A 17,390-nucleotide genomic window follows, 5' to 3' on the forward strand; every position below is an offset into this window, starting at 1 on the left:
CCCTCAGAAAGCTGTGAGAAAACCCTAATCCATCCTTGAGTGATCTAAGTGTTCTTGTGTTAAATTTTGAAGGCTTGAAGAAGGAGAAGAAGAAAGGAGCAAGGAGAAGAGGTGTAGAGCAAAGATCCAAGGGAAAATCAGAGTTCTTTGAGGTATTCTTCGGATTCCCTCCTGTTTTATGCTTTTAACCTCCATTAGAACTCTTCTAGATCTAGTTTGATGCTTTCCTCAAGCCTTATTATTGTATGGATACCCTATTATGTTGAGATATCCTTAGATCTGTTCATTTAGGAGTTGTAAAGCCCAGATCTATTGCCTTTATGGAGCTATTTTGCATGATAACCCTAGATCTACTCTTCTAAGTGCCTTTTTAGCCTTTATCTCCTTTTTCATGTGTATGTACACGTAAAGTTGGAAAATTTACGTGGTGAATCAGCTTATTGGACTCAGATCTATCATTTGTATGCAATGGATTCAAGCAGAAACGAGTTTGGAGTAGATGCATGGATGTGACTCGGCGAGTCGGAAGAACGACTCGGCGAGTCAGATCGCGAGTCCCATTTTTCCCCTTTTTGAGTAGTGTCGAGTGGAAGCCGTGAGTAGTAGAGTGGACTCAGTGAGTTGGAGAGCAGACTCAGTAATGGAGAGACTCGATGAGTTGTTCATACAACTCGGCGAGTCCAAGGCAATCTTCTTAAGCTCAAGAACAGCTCATCGAGTTGTTCATATGACTCGGCGAGTCGGATGCAGATTGTCTGAGTTCTTGGATCGAGAGAGTATTCGTCGAGTCGATGCCATACTCGACGAGTAGCCACGAGTGGGGTTGTGAAATGAGAACTAGAGACTCGGCGAGTTGGCGGCCCAACTCGGCGAGTCAGGTCAACTGTGGATTGACTTTGACCGGGAGAGTTGACTTTGACTAAGGGTAAAAGAGTCATTTTACCCCAGTGCAGTGTTTAGTATTTGATTGAGTGTGTTTATGGCCTTGTAGCCGGGGAGATACCGGAGCAGCGGCAGTTAGCTTCCAGAGCCATTCACACAGCAGCCAGTTCACGAGGTGAGTTTCTTCCAGTAGTAACGGGTCTAAGGCCACAATGCCGGCCCGTTTAGCTAGCAGTCAGCTTCGGACCTCGGTCCGATGTAGTTGACTGGGTTATGCCTTCGTGGTTCAGACAGGGTTATGTGTTTATGCTAGATGATATGTTTATGTTATGTTCAGTCAGCATCGGACTTCGATCCGATGTAGGGGACAAGGTCCCAGTCAGCTTCGGACTTCGGTCCGATGACAGCTTCGGACTCCGGTCCGATGTAGGGGACATAGGTCCCAGTCAGCTTCGGACTTCGGTCCGATGTCCCAATCAGCTTCGGACTTCGGTCCGATGTCTCAGTCAGCTTCGGACTTCGGTCCGATGTCCTAGTCAGCTTCAGACTCGGTTCGATGTAGGGGACGAAGGTTCCAGTCAGCTTCGGACTTCGGTCCGATGTTCCAGTCAGCTTCGGACTTCGGTCCGATGTAGGGGCAAGGCCCCGGTTAGCCGGACTTCGGTCCGATGCAGTGGGCAAGGTCCAGTATGTGCTTTATATGTTATTGTGTGGTATGTGGTAGTTTGGGGGAGCTGACTAAGCTTCGTGCTTACAGTTTCAGTTTTGGTTTCAGGTACTTCCGCAAGCAAAGGGAAGAGCTCGGGATGATGGCATCGCACACACCACAGCTATAGTTTTTATCCTGGGAGTTGATCAGCTATCTTAGATATGTTTTGATACAGTCGTGACACCGTTTTCTCATTTGTATTTTAGTATGGGTTTGAGATTTGCAACACATGATTTTGTTATGATATACTCTGTTTTATGATTTTTGGTTATATTAAAAATGAAATTTTCGGGTCGTATTTTTGGGGTCGTTTCAAGTTGGTATCAGAGCCCTGGTTTGAGGGATTCGGGTACACCTCCGGGTGCATCTGAACTCAAACTAAGGGAAAGATAAAAAGATTTTCAAAAAGAAAAAAAAATGTTTTCGAATGAGATTTTGAAAAGCACTTAGAAAGAAAAGAATTTTTAAACGAGATAAGGGTGTGGTGCATGCGATCAGCCGAGCTCAAGTAAGTACTCCCAAATTACCAATACAAGTTTTATTATTATGATTAGTTGTTCCAGTTTCAGTAGAACAACATGCTAGTATAGGACTAAGGATCTAGGAGGATGCCTTATGTGCCTGCTATATGTGTTACAGCTTTATGAGAATTGCATGCTAGTATTGAGTAGACAGCAGTAGGATAGCCTGTTTAGGTTATGCCTGGTAGCGCGAGCTTAGCATTGTATGCTAGAGTAGCTTCTCGTTATGAGAATAGTTTTGCCTGAGTATGTTTTCCCTTATCCGAATGCTGCTTGCTTTGTGCTTTGTGGGACTCTGAGTGGTGGGAGTTAGCCATTAGGTGAATACGTCACATCACATGTGATCAGGGTTGAATAATCCCAGAGTGCTGGATTTGACCCTATTGCGCAGCTCTTGTCTGAGTCCAACCGTTGTAGGGACGAGTCTTTTACTCGAAGGATTATCCGAGCCTCATTGCATGTGATGGTATTCAGGTGGTGGCTAATCAACATTACAAGGAGGCCTTCGGCAGCTGAGGATTGGTATGAGTGGAGTCAGCGATTTCCCTAGGGCAAGCCTAGGATGAGAGTAGCAGAGATCAGTAGTAGTAGAAGTGACTTGGTGGAGTCAAGGCGGTTCTTGAGGAAAGTACGGATAGATGTGGAAGGTAGTATGGGCCCGTACTACTGAAAGCAGAGGATCCGTACTCGAATCAAGGAAGGCCGAGACAAGACCAGGAAGCTAGTAGTAGTATCAATGATCCCTTGAGATATTTCAGTTTTCTGATATTGCTATGATGTGTTTCAGTATGGTGGTTTTGCGTCCGAGGACAGCAACCGGCAGTGGAGGTGCCGGGGAGGGATCAGGATCAGGCTCGGGGAACGAGCACATGGATGAGCAGACCAAAGAGTTTCTTTCTTCAGAGGTATGTCGACTGCCTTCGCAAGTTAAATGTTGACTTTGGGGAAGACTTGGCGATCGACATGATGCTTCACTATTTGCCTTCGATGTACAACCAATTTAGGATGACCTACCACATGAACAAAGAAGAGGCCACCCTAAGCAAACTCCAAGGTCTCTTGAGGGTTGCTGAGAGCAACTTCAAAGACAAGTCTGTTGCGCCAACTCCCAATCCGCCTGCTGCTCCTGTCTTGGCTATTGGTTAAGGAAAGGGAAAGAAGAGGAAGGCTTCATCGAAGAACTATCGCAAGGTCAAAGCCCGAGATGGTGCCTCTTCTAGTGGGACCAAAGTTGATCCCGCTAAGCCCTGTCCTAACCCGAAGGAGGCAGAGTGTCACCACTGCCACAAGATAGGACATTGGAAGAGAAGCTGCCCAAAGTACCTGCAAGCAATCAAAGAAGGAAAGATCAAGCCATCTTTCGCAGGTATATACACAATTAAATCTAACGATTCTAATCATGCTATTTCTTGGGTTCTTGATACCGGTTGTGGTTATCACATTTGTTCTAATGTGAGGGACTAAGAAGAAGTAGGGATGTGGAGCAAGGAAGGATCAATCTAATCATGGGGAACAGAAGATCGTCGCCTGTGACCAAGATTGGAGTGTATTCTTTAGTGCTTAGGAATAATTTATGTTTAGATTTGAACAATTGTTGCTATTCGCCAGATTGGCTAGAAACATCATTTCATTTCATGGTTTATATAGACAAGGATTTAGATTTTCTTTTAATAATGAGAATGGTTCTATTTTGGCTTATCTAAATGGTGTCTTTTACTTTGAAGCTATACCATGTAATGGAATATATGAAACTGTTATGATTGTTGATAACTTAGGAAATGATGTTTGGAATATAGATTCTTCCACTAGTATGGATAAAGCATCCTTGTGGCATTGTCGTCTTGGACATGTCAACAAGAAACGCATAGCCCAACTCCAAATGGATGGAGTGTTGGAGTCATTCGACCTTAGGGAAGATGACACGTGCGAGTCTTGTTTACTTGGAAAGATGACTAAGTCACCCTTCACTAGTACATGTGAAAGGGGTGAGGGTCTATTGGACCTAATACATACCAATGTATGTGGACCGTTTAGATCAACCACAAAGGATGGGAACCGCTTCTACGTGACTTTTACCGATGATTATAGTAGATATGGGTATATCTATTTAATCAAGCAAAAGTCAGAAACCTTTGAAAAGTTCAAAGAGTTTAAGAATGAAGTGGAGAATCAATTAGGCGGGAAAATCAAGATGCTTCGATCTGATCGAGGAGGAGAGTACCTAAGTCTTGAATTCCACGATTATCTCAAGGAGTGTGGAATAGTTTCGCAATTGACGCCTCCTAGGACACCGCAGTTGAATGGTGTGGCAGAAAGGCGTAATCGAACCTTATTGGATGTGGTTCGCTCTATGATGAGTCGTGCTTCACTACCTATGTCTTTTTGGGGGTATGCCTTAGAGACTGCCGCCCATATCCTTAACCGAGTCCCTAATAAGAAGTTTGCCAAAACACCTCACGAGATGTGGACAGGGAAAGCTCCCTCGTTGGCGCATATCAAGGTTTGGGGTTGCGAGGCTTTCGTAAGACGAGATACTCACGACAAGCTCGAACCTCGAAGTGAGCGATGTATTTTCATTGGCTACCCGCAGACATCCTTTGGATATCTCTTCTATAGACCGAAGGACAATGTTGTCTTCGTTGCTAGGAGAGGAGTTTTCCGAGAGCGAGAACTCATAATCCAAGGAGACAGTGGGAGGCAAATCGAACTTGAAGAGATTCAAGAGTCGATAGATGAAGGAAACTCTACCGCTGTCACTCAACCCGAGGAGGAAACTCCGGTTGAACCGATTGACGAATCCTTACCTCTTAGACGTTCCGATAGAGTTAGAGTTCATCCCCAGTTTTATGGTTTTCATATTACTACCGAAGGGGACACGTATATTAGTGATGGTACACTAATAAATCTTGATGAACCTAATAGCTATAAGGAAGCCATGGCATGCCCGGAGTCTGCGAAATGGAAAGAGGCAATGGATAGCGAGATCCAATCCATGTATGACAACCAAGTTTAGAATTTGGTTGATTATGTGCCCGGACGTAAGACCGTTGGGTGCAAGTGGATCTTCAAGAAGAAGACCGATGTGGATGGAAAGGTACACACATATAAAGCACGATTGGTTGCGAAGGGCTTTACTCAAACTCCCGGAGTTGACTATGATGAGACCTTCTCACCAGTCGCGAAGATCAAATCTATTAGAGTGATGCTAGCAATTGCCGCATTTCATGATCATAAGATTTGGCAAATGGATGTCAAGACCACTTTTCTTAACGGAAAGTTGGCTGCGGATGTTTACATGGCTCAGCCAGAGGGATTTGTGGATCCGAAGCATCCGAATAGAGTGTGTAAGCTTGATAAGTCCATTTATGGACTTAAGCAAGCGTCTCGCAGATGGAATCTTTGCTTCGATGAGAAAGTCAAAGAGTTTGGATTTGTACGAAGCGAAGACGAATCTTGTGTATATGTCAAAGCCAGTGGGAGTGTAGTAAGCTTCCTCGTTCTATATGCCGATGACATATTACTCATAGGAAACGACATCCCGACTCTGCAGGAGGTTAAGTCCTGGCTCGGGAAGTGCTTCGCTATGAAGGACCTCGGAGAGGCTTCTTACATTTTGGAATAAGGATAGTAAGAAAAAGAAGTAAGAGACTAATTGGACTTAGTCAGAATACTTACTTGGATAAAGTACTAAAACGATTTAGTATGGAAAACTCGAAGAAGGGAGAATTACCGATACAGAGTAATGCCAAGTTGAGTAAGACTCAAAGTCCGAGTACCGAGGCTGAGATAGCAGAAATGAGCCGATTACCATACGCTTCCGCAGTTGGCTCAATCATGTACACTATGACTTGTACTCGCCCCGATGTAGCCTTCGCTTTGAGCATGGTTAGCAGATATCAGGGGAATCCTGGCAGAGCACATTGGATTGCGGTGAAGAATATCCTTTAGTACCTTCGGAGGACGAAGGAATGGTTCTTAGTCCTCGGAGGGAGTGATGACTTGAAGGTGCGAGGGTACAGTGACGCCAGTTTTCAGACCGACAGGGACAACTACCGTTCGCAGTCAGGTTGGGTCTTTACCCTAAATGGAGGAGCAGTGACATGGAAGAGTTCCAAGCAGGAGACCGTAGTTGATTCAACGTGCGAATCAGAGTACATTGCAGCGAGCGAAGCGTCGAAGGAGGCAATATGGCTGAAGAACTTCATCGGTGATCTTGGAGTTGTACCCGCCATAAAGGAGCCTATGGAGATTTTCTGTGATAACAAAGGAGCGGTTGCCTTGACCAAGGAACCGAGGGATCATGGTAGATCAAGACATATCGACAAAAAAATATCATTTCATTAGACATCGTGTAGAAGAAGGACAACTCGTAGTGAAGAGGATATCATCAGAAGATAACCCAGCAGACCCGCTTACGAAGGGACTGAGTAGGGTTAAGCACATGCAGCATGCTAGGAGTATTGGGCTGAAGGATGATATTAGCATAGATTAGATAGTATTGGAAACGTGTAATAGATAAATGTAATTAACATTTGATGATTGAATAAAGGAGTTTTATTTATGAGTAATGTTACTATCTTATGTTAATTGTTTAGCTATTGTTTCACTTTGCATGTTTTGACTTCCAAAATAATTGAGTTTATTAGGAATAATCGAATTGTTCAAATTATCCACAATCGTTCATATGTTGGAAGTAGATATGAATGAAGATTGTCATGAATTGGTGTGTAGATTGTCTAAATGGTTTTAGACATAGCAAAGGGTTGCTGCAACGTTCATGAGTGCTTATGAACTAGTTTTGAGCATTGGAACAAACCCGCGCTTGCTGGAATCACCTTATGGAATATGATATAAAAAGGTGATCGCAAGACGATAATATCATATAGTCTTAAAAACCTAGATATATGGTTTGTTATTTGTTAATTGATTGTACATTGATAATGCGAAAACGCATCAGTAACTCGGTGTTATAAAACGCATTGTTGTGTATAGTTGATTATTGAATAAGTAAATGCATATAAGTCGAAGTTTATCTGTAACTTTTATCTAAGAAGGTAAAAGTGATATCTCGGCCGCTCGATGATTTGATTTGACTTATGTGTCGGGCCCGATTAGAACTGAATTGATGTGTTCGATTAAGTTCTATGTCGAATAAATCAGAGATCGAGAAACCTAAATGCTTGACTAACCATTCCATAGGATTGTCAGCATGATATCTAACAGAGGACTGTACGATCCCTTATCTAAAGGACAAGATTGATTAGATCAGAGTTTGACAGCGTCTTTGAGAGCTACGATTGCAAACCGAATTGTACTTATGCATATAGTTACTAGACTTATCCAAGTGGGAGACTGTTGGAATAGTGTCTAAGGTTGCAACTATATTAGGCAAGTATTTGACCCGGTTGTGCATGGTCGTTTTGGGTTGCCTTCACCATAGCAACTTGATAGGATGATTCATTAAGAGAGAGTAAATATTATTAATATATTATGGGAATAATATAAAGAATAATATATTGTTATTTGATTAATATAAGTCATAGAATTAATTGGAATTAATTTGGTGACTTAAAGAGGTTAATTAAATAAAGGGGTATAAACTATCAATTGTTTGATAGTTAAGCTTTAGATTATAAATCCTTATAGATATATAGTGGACGGATTCTAGAAGGTAGGATAGCTTCAAAATCGTCCATGACTTATCTAAGGAAAGGATTTGGATAGCCTTAAGAGAAGATTATCCAATTAGGGTTTAGATTGTAACCCTTAAGGAGTCTACAAGTATAAATAGATCCCATGGGCAAAGGAAATCGGGACCTCACCTAAAGTAAGAGAACCCTGGCCGATTTCCTCCCCTCTTCTCTCTCCTAAATCATCTTCCTTGCTATTGGTGTTTGTAAGCCATTAGAGGAGTGAAATTTGTGACTCTAGAAGCTCCAAGACAACAAGGTCAACAAGGAATTCAAAGGTATGGTTCTAGATCTGTTTCAATGTTGTTATTTAACCTAATTAGCCATTAGAAGTCTTGGATTCAAAGCATGTTTAATTAGAAATCCTAGATCCAAGCATTAGGGTTTTGCATGCGCACATAGGAAAGTTCTTATGGCAAAAACTCATCACTATCAACCTGTGAAAAAAAATTATCCGACATTGTTTGTGGTTTTGTGGCTTTTACCAATTTAAAACATCGTGTGTTGCCATGTTGGTACCATCATGGGTGTATGAGATATTGAGATAGAGCCACATAGACATCGTCTAAAACAAGTTAGACAATACTTTCTAATCAATATTTATACGAATTGTTGTACTTGATTTCTTAGTGATGGCATAAAGGTTGTATTTTGATGAATAATTAATCTTGGATCTATGTAGAAGTAGAACCCTTGAGGATTTAAAGTTTTATTCAATCAAAAAGCATATATTATCTTACTATATTATATAAGAGGCATTTTTCTCATCAGCACATGCATTTGAAACCTCAATGACCTTTCAATTTCCAACTTAATATAATTATTATGTTAATATAAAATATGTTATTAAATGCAAAATATTATCTTATTATGTTAAATCTAAAACATAAATCAAAATTTAAATAGACGAAAAAATATATATGTTCAAATACAATTTATCAAAATACTTAAAAATAATTAAATATTGAAAATATTCGACGAGCAATTCAAATTAAACAAAATCAAATAACTATTCTTTATTATAATTCAATTTTTTTTAAATAAGTGGTTTTTAATTAATTAACAAAATAAATACATGGTTTTAACTTATAAACAATGGTTCGTATATTAATTAACCATAATCATCGGAATTAAAGTAAATCAATAGATAAGTAATTTCTAAATTAATTAATAATAACGTTAATTTGTAACACTAAATCAAAACTCACGTTTAGTTTTATTTAAACGCACAAATGGATGTATCAACTTAATACTATAAGAGTTAAACATAATGTCTTATTATTATCGAACAGTTATATGCAAAAATATATAACTATATAGTTTTACAATCATCATACTATACTATAAAAGAAATATTTTTCCTTTCACCACATTTATTTGAAACTCCCAAGACTTTTCAATTTATTTCTAATAATAATGATTATAAGTTGGTTAATAAGGTTAAATAATGTGACATCCTCAATTTCACGGCCAGAAAAGACCGATTTGTTTATGCTTTGTTTTTAAAATCAGAGTAATCTTTTAAAGGAAACAACTACGAAATTTGTTCCAAAACAAAATATGATAAAAATTATCAAAGCATTTCTTTAAATAAATGTATTTTCATTATATAACAAAATCTCGGGATGTCATGTTCAATACAGACCAAAAGCTTAAACAGAACAAAATAGACCTTACAACAATTATTCATAAATATTGGCCTATAATCCAAAATCTCTCGTCAAGTCCACCAACTTATACTCTTGTGCCATTACCTGTAATGCAAAGAAAACTGAGTGGGTTAGGCTTGGGAGCCTGGTGAGCATATAGGGTTTTCAACCCACAATAATATAATTATTATATTTAATTATCAAACAATCAATTCAAATACACACCCCCATTATCTCTATTTATTTCTTAAAGATTTATCCTAAGTACCAATTACCCTTCTCCCATTCATTCCTAAGGATTTCACTAAGGAACTGGCACAAAGTCTAGTGCTGCCAAGGTTCTTAGATTACCTCTGGTGAACACGCAATTCACAATAATTAATGAACACCTAATGAACACTTAGTTCCAATATTACCCAATGAACACTTAGTTCACAAACACTTAATGAACACTTAGTTTAATTATCCCTGATGAACACTAAGTTCAAATATCTAATGAACACTAGTTCGAATATCCCCGGTGAACCCAATCACCTAAGGAACAAAGAGAATGAAAGCTCTTAGTTCAAACAACGTGATAATAAAGTATATATCGATCCTGCGAAACCACTAATTTTATAAACACATATAAATTATATTTCTAAAACAATATATCCGATCCCGTCGATCCCCACATACTGACCCTATACAATTATCTTACGAGATCTAGCCTAAGGAATCGATATGAACCACAAACTGACGAAGCTGCTTAAGAAATTCCCTGGCAGCAAACGAGGATCAATAAAGACATCAAATGAGGGGAATGGAATAAGTTTCACCACGAACCTTTATTCGTAAAAGAAAGAACCACAAGACAGTTAAGTCAGGGGTAGTTATCTAGATAACAATGCCTATGCGTGGTCTGACTATCATGAGGTATTATACCCCCAGACTCTACCTATCCCAGTATCGAACTTTGCCTAGCAGTGGCCTGAATACATGAGGTATTTCACCCCCAGACGCACCCTATCCAGCAATATAACACCAGACATACCTATCAGTGGTCTATTACCGACACACTTTATTAGGCAGTCTACGAAGTTCCCTTAATTACTTCGTGAAAGAAAACGATGACATATGAAGCTCGGTCGATCACTTCATAAAAGAAACGCTGAATCCAAAGCTCTCTCAAAATAAAAGTATGGGGAAATACTACTAGAGTACTCCCGTACGCTCCCGTAGCCAACACACAAAATTTTCAAAAAGACGTTGTACATTATAGTACTTCTGGCACATTATAGTACTCTGGTATGCGAAAGAATCATACCCGAGAACATAATAGTACCCTGGCACAAGCAGCACCCAAGACACAGAACTTTGAAAAATACTTCGTACATAAAATGTACTTCTATACGTAGGACGTACTCCACCGATTATCAATCTCACCCCACACGTACTCTTAATAAGAGACTACCCAAATTCCAATCTTAATTGAACTAAACATCCCATTTAAGTCTTAACCCATCACTAGACAAACGTATAATGTTTATAATCAATTTTTGATACTATCTCCGTTTAGGAAACGCTAACTAGTGAATACTTAACACAAGGTTTTAAGTAATAGTATCGTATATACACATATTAACACATATTGAACCATATCTGATTCGCCCGTTCTATATTATCAAATATATCTAACACGTATTTTGGACAATGACAAATACTTCACATACATATGTATATTTCATATTATAATCAATACTCGTATTTAAAATCACGTTCCTAAAAGGGACTATACACATGATACCTTATCGAATGAATACGTAGTTCTAAAATACATAATCCGTACTCCCGGATCTAAAATTTACCTCCTTACCTAATCCATATTTCTGGATCTAAAACTAACCTCTTGATTTGATCCATACTCTCGGATCTAAACTAACCTCTTGATTTGATCCATACTCTCAGATCTAAAACTAACCTCCTGACCTGATCCATACATCCAGATCTAAAACAAGTTTATCTCTTTATCCTTTTATCTCATGGTCCAACCCACCTTTTATCACCTACCAACAACCTCATTTACTCATGTTCTACCCAACATATTTTTAGATACAAAATATGTATATAGTTTAACTCATTAAAGCTTATATAATTCATCCATTCCACAATCATCTCAAATAAACAACAAAATATTATACACGTATCACGTATTTCATAGCAAATACTTAATATTTATGTGTTAGAAGAAATTGATCACACACTCACTTGATTAGAAGATGATCGGACAGCACTACAGCTTGTAGAAGTAGTATTCTTCGGTAGATCTGGAAGATCTTCACAAAAAATTGGCTTCTCGCGGGCAGAGCTTCGGCTCGGGAATCACACTTCTCGGGATCTTCGGGGCTTCAGGACTTGCTTCGGTTGTCGGGAATGATACTGGGGCTTCGGGATATTTCTTGCACGAAAAACGATGCAAAAATGCGAGAGAAAGGGAAGAAATGAGCAAAGAACTCGGCTGCCTTCGACATCCTTTAATAGGGGGCTGGAAACCCAAATTACGTTGGGCGTAAATTACATTACGCTGGGTGTAAATTACATTACGCTGGGCGTAATGTGGATCAGCTCACTGATTCCCCCCTTTGGATAATATCGGATAATTTTTATTTAAATTAAATACCGAAAATATTTAATAAACTTCAAAAATTCATATATTTCTCATACGAACTCCGTTTTTGACGTTCTTTATATCCCCGCGTAGGTGAGACTACGCTCTACAACTTTCATTTAGACTCCGTCGGCTAATTTTGAATTTATTTTTATTATTTTATTTTAGTAGGCCGGGACAGGAAAACTTCGTTATAAATTCATAACTTCTTCATCCGACGTCCGTTTTCGCCTATCTTTTTATCGTTTCACTAAAATTGACGAGATATTTGATTCTTGTTTAGGTTGTTTCGGCTAAAAACCGCTCGATCTCAAATCGAGTATTCGGGCTGCATACTGCTAAACTGAAACTTAGAAAAATCGTAACTTCCTCATACGAAGTCAGATTTGGATGTTCTTTTTATGCACGCTCATGGTTTGACGAACTCTATGACTTTTGTTAAGATAGCTAAGGCTAAATATCACTCTAACGTAAATTCACATTTTACGTCATTCAGCGTCGTGTCGGTTTTGTCACGAAACTTCGACATGTCATAACTTTTTCGTTATAACTCGGATTTCAGCGTTCTTTATATGCACGGAAACCTTGTAACATATACTATAACTTAGTTAAGATTATTCATTCTAAATAATCTTTCATCAAAAATTCATTTTTGACGCCTATCGTCTCTAAATTGACTAGCCCGGATCTACGGGCGTTATAAATAAATATCAAACCTAAAGTGTAATCATAAATAAACTAAATTTCAATTTAAAAAAATATATTTACTTCTACATATAAAGTTATATTTTTTAACTTTTAACATAGTATACTTAATTTATTAATTTTAATATATTGTTGGATGTAAACCATTATCATTTTAAAGCTATAAATATTGAACAATTTGTATAAAATACTTAAATTATTAATTTAAATATCATATTACATGGTCAACTTAAATATAAATTTTTGTTTAACTTAAACATCCCAAAAAATATTTTGTTAATAATTAAAAGTGATAAATTGTCTTTCTAATAATGTTTATAATTTGGTTAGTAAGGTTAAATACATATCAAACCTAAAATGTAACCATAAATAAACTAAATTTCAATAGTAAAATAATATATTTACTTCTACTTATAAAGTTATGACTTTAACTTTTAACATATTATACTTAATTTATTAAATTTAATATGTTATTGTATGTAAACCATTATCAGTTTAAAAGTACAACTTTTGAACAGTTTGAACAAAATACTTAAATTGTTAATTTAAATATAATATTACAGTGTCAACTTAAATATAAATTTCACTTCCACTTAAAAAACTCAATGAATATTTTGTGAATAGTTAAAAGTGATAAATTGTAGTGCTAAATGCAAATACTAAATTGTAATATCAATTTAACTTATTTCATAAATATATTTTTATAATCGTTAAAAGTTTTCAAATAAGTAGCTTAAAATAACTTATAATAACAATAGTTAAAAATAACTCTATATAAATGATTATTTTGTTACCTTTAAAATAATAAAAAAAAAAACAATGTTTGATGTTTTAAATAATTATAATGATAGAAATTAAAACGTTAAACAAATAAATTTTAAAAAATTAATTAACAATAACAACAACTCTAAATAACTATTGTATTTAATTTTATTAATAAGTAACAACAGGTACAAGTCATTCAAACGATTGAGATTATGCAGTTATAATAGATGTATATATTATCATATAATTCAAAATACTCAATATATTATATAAATTTAATATACAAATTATTATATCAAATTTAACAACAATGTTATTGTTATATTTAGGAAAATGTATATTTGTAAAGATATCAACTATATAGGTCTTTATGTGCAACGCGCGAAAATTCGCTTAGTATATCATTATATACTTATAAAACTTGCATTTTTTCTTGAACCACATTTATTTGAAACTCTCATCCATTCTTTCCTTTCACCACATTCATTTGAAACTCCCATGACTTTTCAATTTCTTTCTAATAATTATTATAAGTTGGTTGTGTAATCATATATAAACTAAATTTTAATATTAAAAAATATATTTTCTTCTACTTTAAAAGTTTGTTTTTTTTAACTTTTAACATATTATACTTAATTTATTAGGTCTAATATTTTGTATGTAAACCATTATCATTTTAAAGCTACAACTTTTGATCAATTTGTATAAAAATACTTAAATTGTTAATTTAAATATAACCTTACAGGATCAACTTAAATATAAAATTTAATTCAACTTAAACAACCCAAAGAATATATGGTAAATAGTTAAAAGTGATAAATTGTAGCGTCTTTATAATAATGATTATAAATTGGCTAATAATGATAAATAAGTATCAAACCTAAAGTGTAATAAAAAATAAACTAAATTTCAATATTAAAATAATATTTTTACTTCTACTTATAAAGTTATGTCTTTAACTTTTAACATATTATACTTAATTTATTAGATTTAATATTTTGTAAAGATAATAAATATAAATCCTAAAGTGTAATTATATATAAACTCAATTTCAATATGAAAATAATATATTTTCTTCTATTTATAAAGTTATATTTTTAACTTTTAACATATTATACTTATTTATTAGGTCAAATATGTTGTTGTATGTAAACCATTATCTTTTTAAAGCTTAAACTTTTGAACAATTTATATAAAATACTTAAATTGTTAATTTAAGTATAACCTTATAAGATCATGTAACGCCTGTGTTTCTGGGCTTGCCATTTTTAGCAATGTAATAGTCTAGGTTAACTTTTGTAACCCGTTTTGAAAAATAGAAGTGTATTATTTGAATATTATGTGTTTTGTGCTTAATTGCTTAATTACGTGATTTGATTAATTAAGAATAAAAATAAGCGTTAAAATTTAAGTGTAAAATAAACTCGATATCTTTACATAAAGTTGTAATGGCCGAAACGAGGTTTACGAATATATATAGAACGCCCAAATCTGACTTCGTATGAGGAAGTTATGATTTTCTGAAGTTTCGACTTAGCGGTATGCAGCCCGAATACTCGATTTGAGATCGAACAGTTTTTAGCCGAAACAATCTAAACGAGAATGGAAGATCTCGTTAGTGGTAGCGAAGCGATAAAAAGTTAGGCGAGAACGGACGCCGGACGAAGAAGTTATGAATTTATAACGAAGTTTTCCTGTCCCGTCCTACTAAAAATAAATAATAAAAATAAATTCAAAATTAGCCGACAGAGCTAAACGAAAGTCGTAGAGCGTAGTCTCACCTACGCGTGGATATAAAGAACGTCGAAAACGGAGTTCGTATGAAGAAGATATGAATTTTTGAAGTTTATTAAATAATTAAAATATATATATTTAATCTTTAATTCGGATGTATATCCGAAGGAGTCACCGATCTGATCCGAAGTACGCCCAGCGTACCCCGATGCATGCACCGCCTCGGACTCGAGTGCTCCGATGATGCATGCAGTGACGATCCGAGGAGTACGCCCCGCGTAAGGGCATTACGCCCAGCGTACGTGCGAGGCTCAGCCTCTATAAAAGGCTTGCGAGGGCAGCCGAGAGTTTTGCTCTTTTTCTCTTCTCTCTCTCCCATTTTGCATCGTTTTGCGTGTCATTTATACCCCGAAGCCCCGGTAATATTCCCGAGCCCCGAAGCAAGTTCTAAAGCCCCGAAGATCCCGAGAAGTGCGATTCCCAAGCCGAAGCTCTGCCCGCGAGGAGCCCGGTTTTTGTGAAGATCTTCCAGATCTACTGAAGAATACTACTTCTAAAAGTCGTAGTGTTGTCCGATCATCTTCTAATCAAGTGAGTGTGTAGTTACTTTCTTCTAACGCATAATTATGAAGTATTTTATACAAAATACGTGTTATGTGTATAATTTTGTTGTTATGTGTGTGGATGTATATTCACTCTCTTCTATCCCATAGATCTGATTTATTTTCTATAAAATACGTGTTATGTGGGTGTGCCTCATCTGTTATGTGGAATATGTATTGAATGAAAATGCTATACAGGTTTTAAACTATGTATAAAAATATATATATATATATATATATATATATATATATATATATATATATATATATATATATATATATTTATCTACTAATATGTTGGGTAGAACATGAGTAGATAGTTGATGTGTGATAAACAGATGAGAGGCCTCAATGTTGTTGTTGTTGATCTAGTTATTCAGCGGAGTATGGATAACGACCACAGACTCTTTCTAGACAGTCCAGTGGAACGCTAGCAGGTTCATAACCTGTAGGTGTTGTGAACGATGTGTTCACCGGTGTACTCTATCCCCCTCATGGTTGCCTTTAGGACATCTATTGTTGAGGAAACCCCTTAGCAGTAATGTCCGTCCCGATGAAAATCCTAGATTAGGTCCCTTGAGATAGATGTTGTTTTAGGGATGTAAAGTGAGGATAACGGGAATGGGTAATCGGGTTATTGTTGGTTGGTGAAATTAAATATAACTTATTTATTGTGGGTTGAAAACCCTATATGCTCACTAGGCTCCCAAGCCTGACTCACTCAGTTTTATTTGTATTACAGGAAGTGGCGCAAGGGCATAAGATGGATGAATCATCGAGTTGTTTTGTTTACAAGTATGTATATGTATATATTTGTTGAATGACTTGTAATGTTATCGTTTATGCTTTATGGTCTGTATCGGAACATGACATCCCGAGTTTTGATTATATACTGAAAATGCATCTCTTGATTAAATGCTTTGATAAATATTATTTTATCATATTTTGTTTTGGAAACAAATTCTGCAACTCTTTCAAATCAAAAGGATTTACTCTGAAATTATTTTAAAAAGCATAAATGAAACCGGTCTTTTCTGGCCGTGATTTTGGGGATGTCACAGATCAACTTAAATATAAACTTTAGTTCAACTTAAGCAACCTAAAGAATATTTTGTAAATAGTGAAAAATGATAAATTTGTATAAAAACATATATTTGTAAAGATTTCAGCTATATAGATGTTTCTGCGTAACGCGCCGGCATTCGCGTAATCATCATATCATACTATATTATAAATGAAACATTTTTTCTTTCACCACATTCATTTGAAACTCTCATGCATTTTGCCTTTCACCACATTCATTTGAAACTCCCATGCATTTTGCCTTTCACCACATTCATTTGAAACTCCCATGACTTTTCAATTTCTTTATAATAATGATTATAAGTTGGTTAATAAGATTAAATAAATATCAAACCTAAAGTGTAATCATATACAAACTAAATTTCAATATTAAAAGAATATGTTTACTTCTCCTTATAAAGTT

Source organism: Lactuca sativa, chromosome 3 (assembly GCF_002870075.4).
Source record: "Lactuca sativa cultivar Salinas chromosome 3, Lsat_Salinas_v11, whole genome shotgun sequence".
NCBI classification, from domain to species: Eukaryota; Viridiplantae; Streptophyta; class Magnoliopsida; order Asterales; family Asteraceae; genus Lactuca; species Lactuca sativa.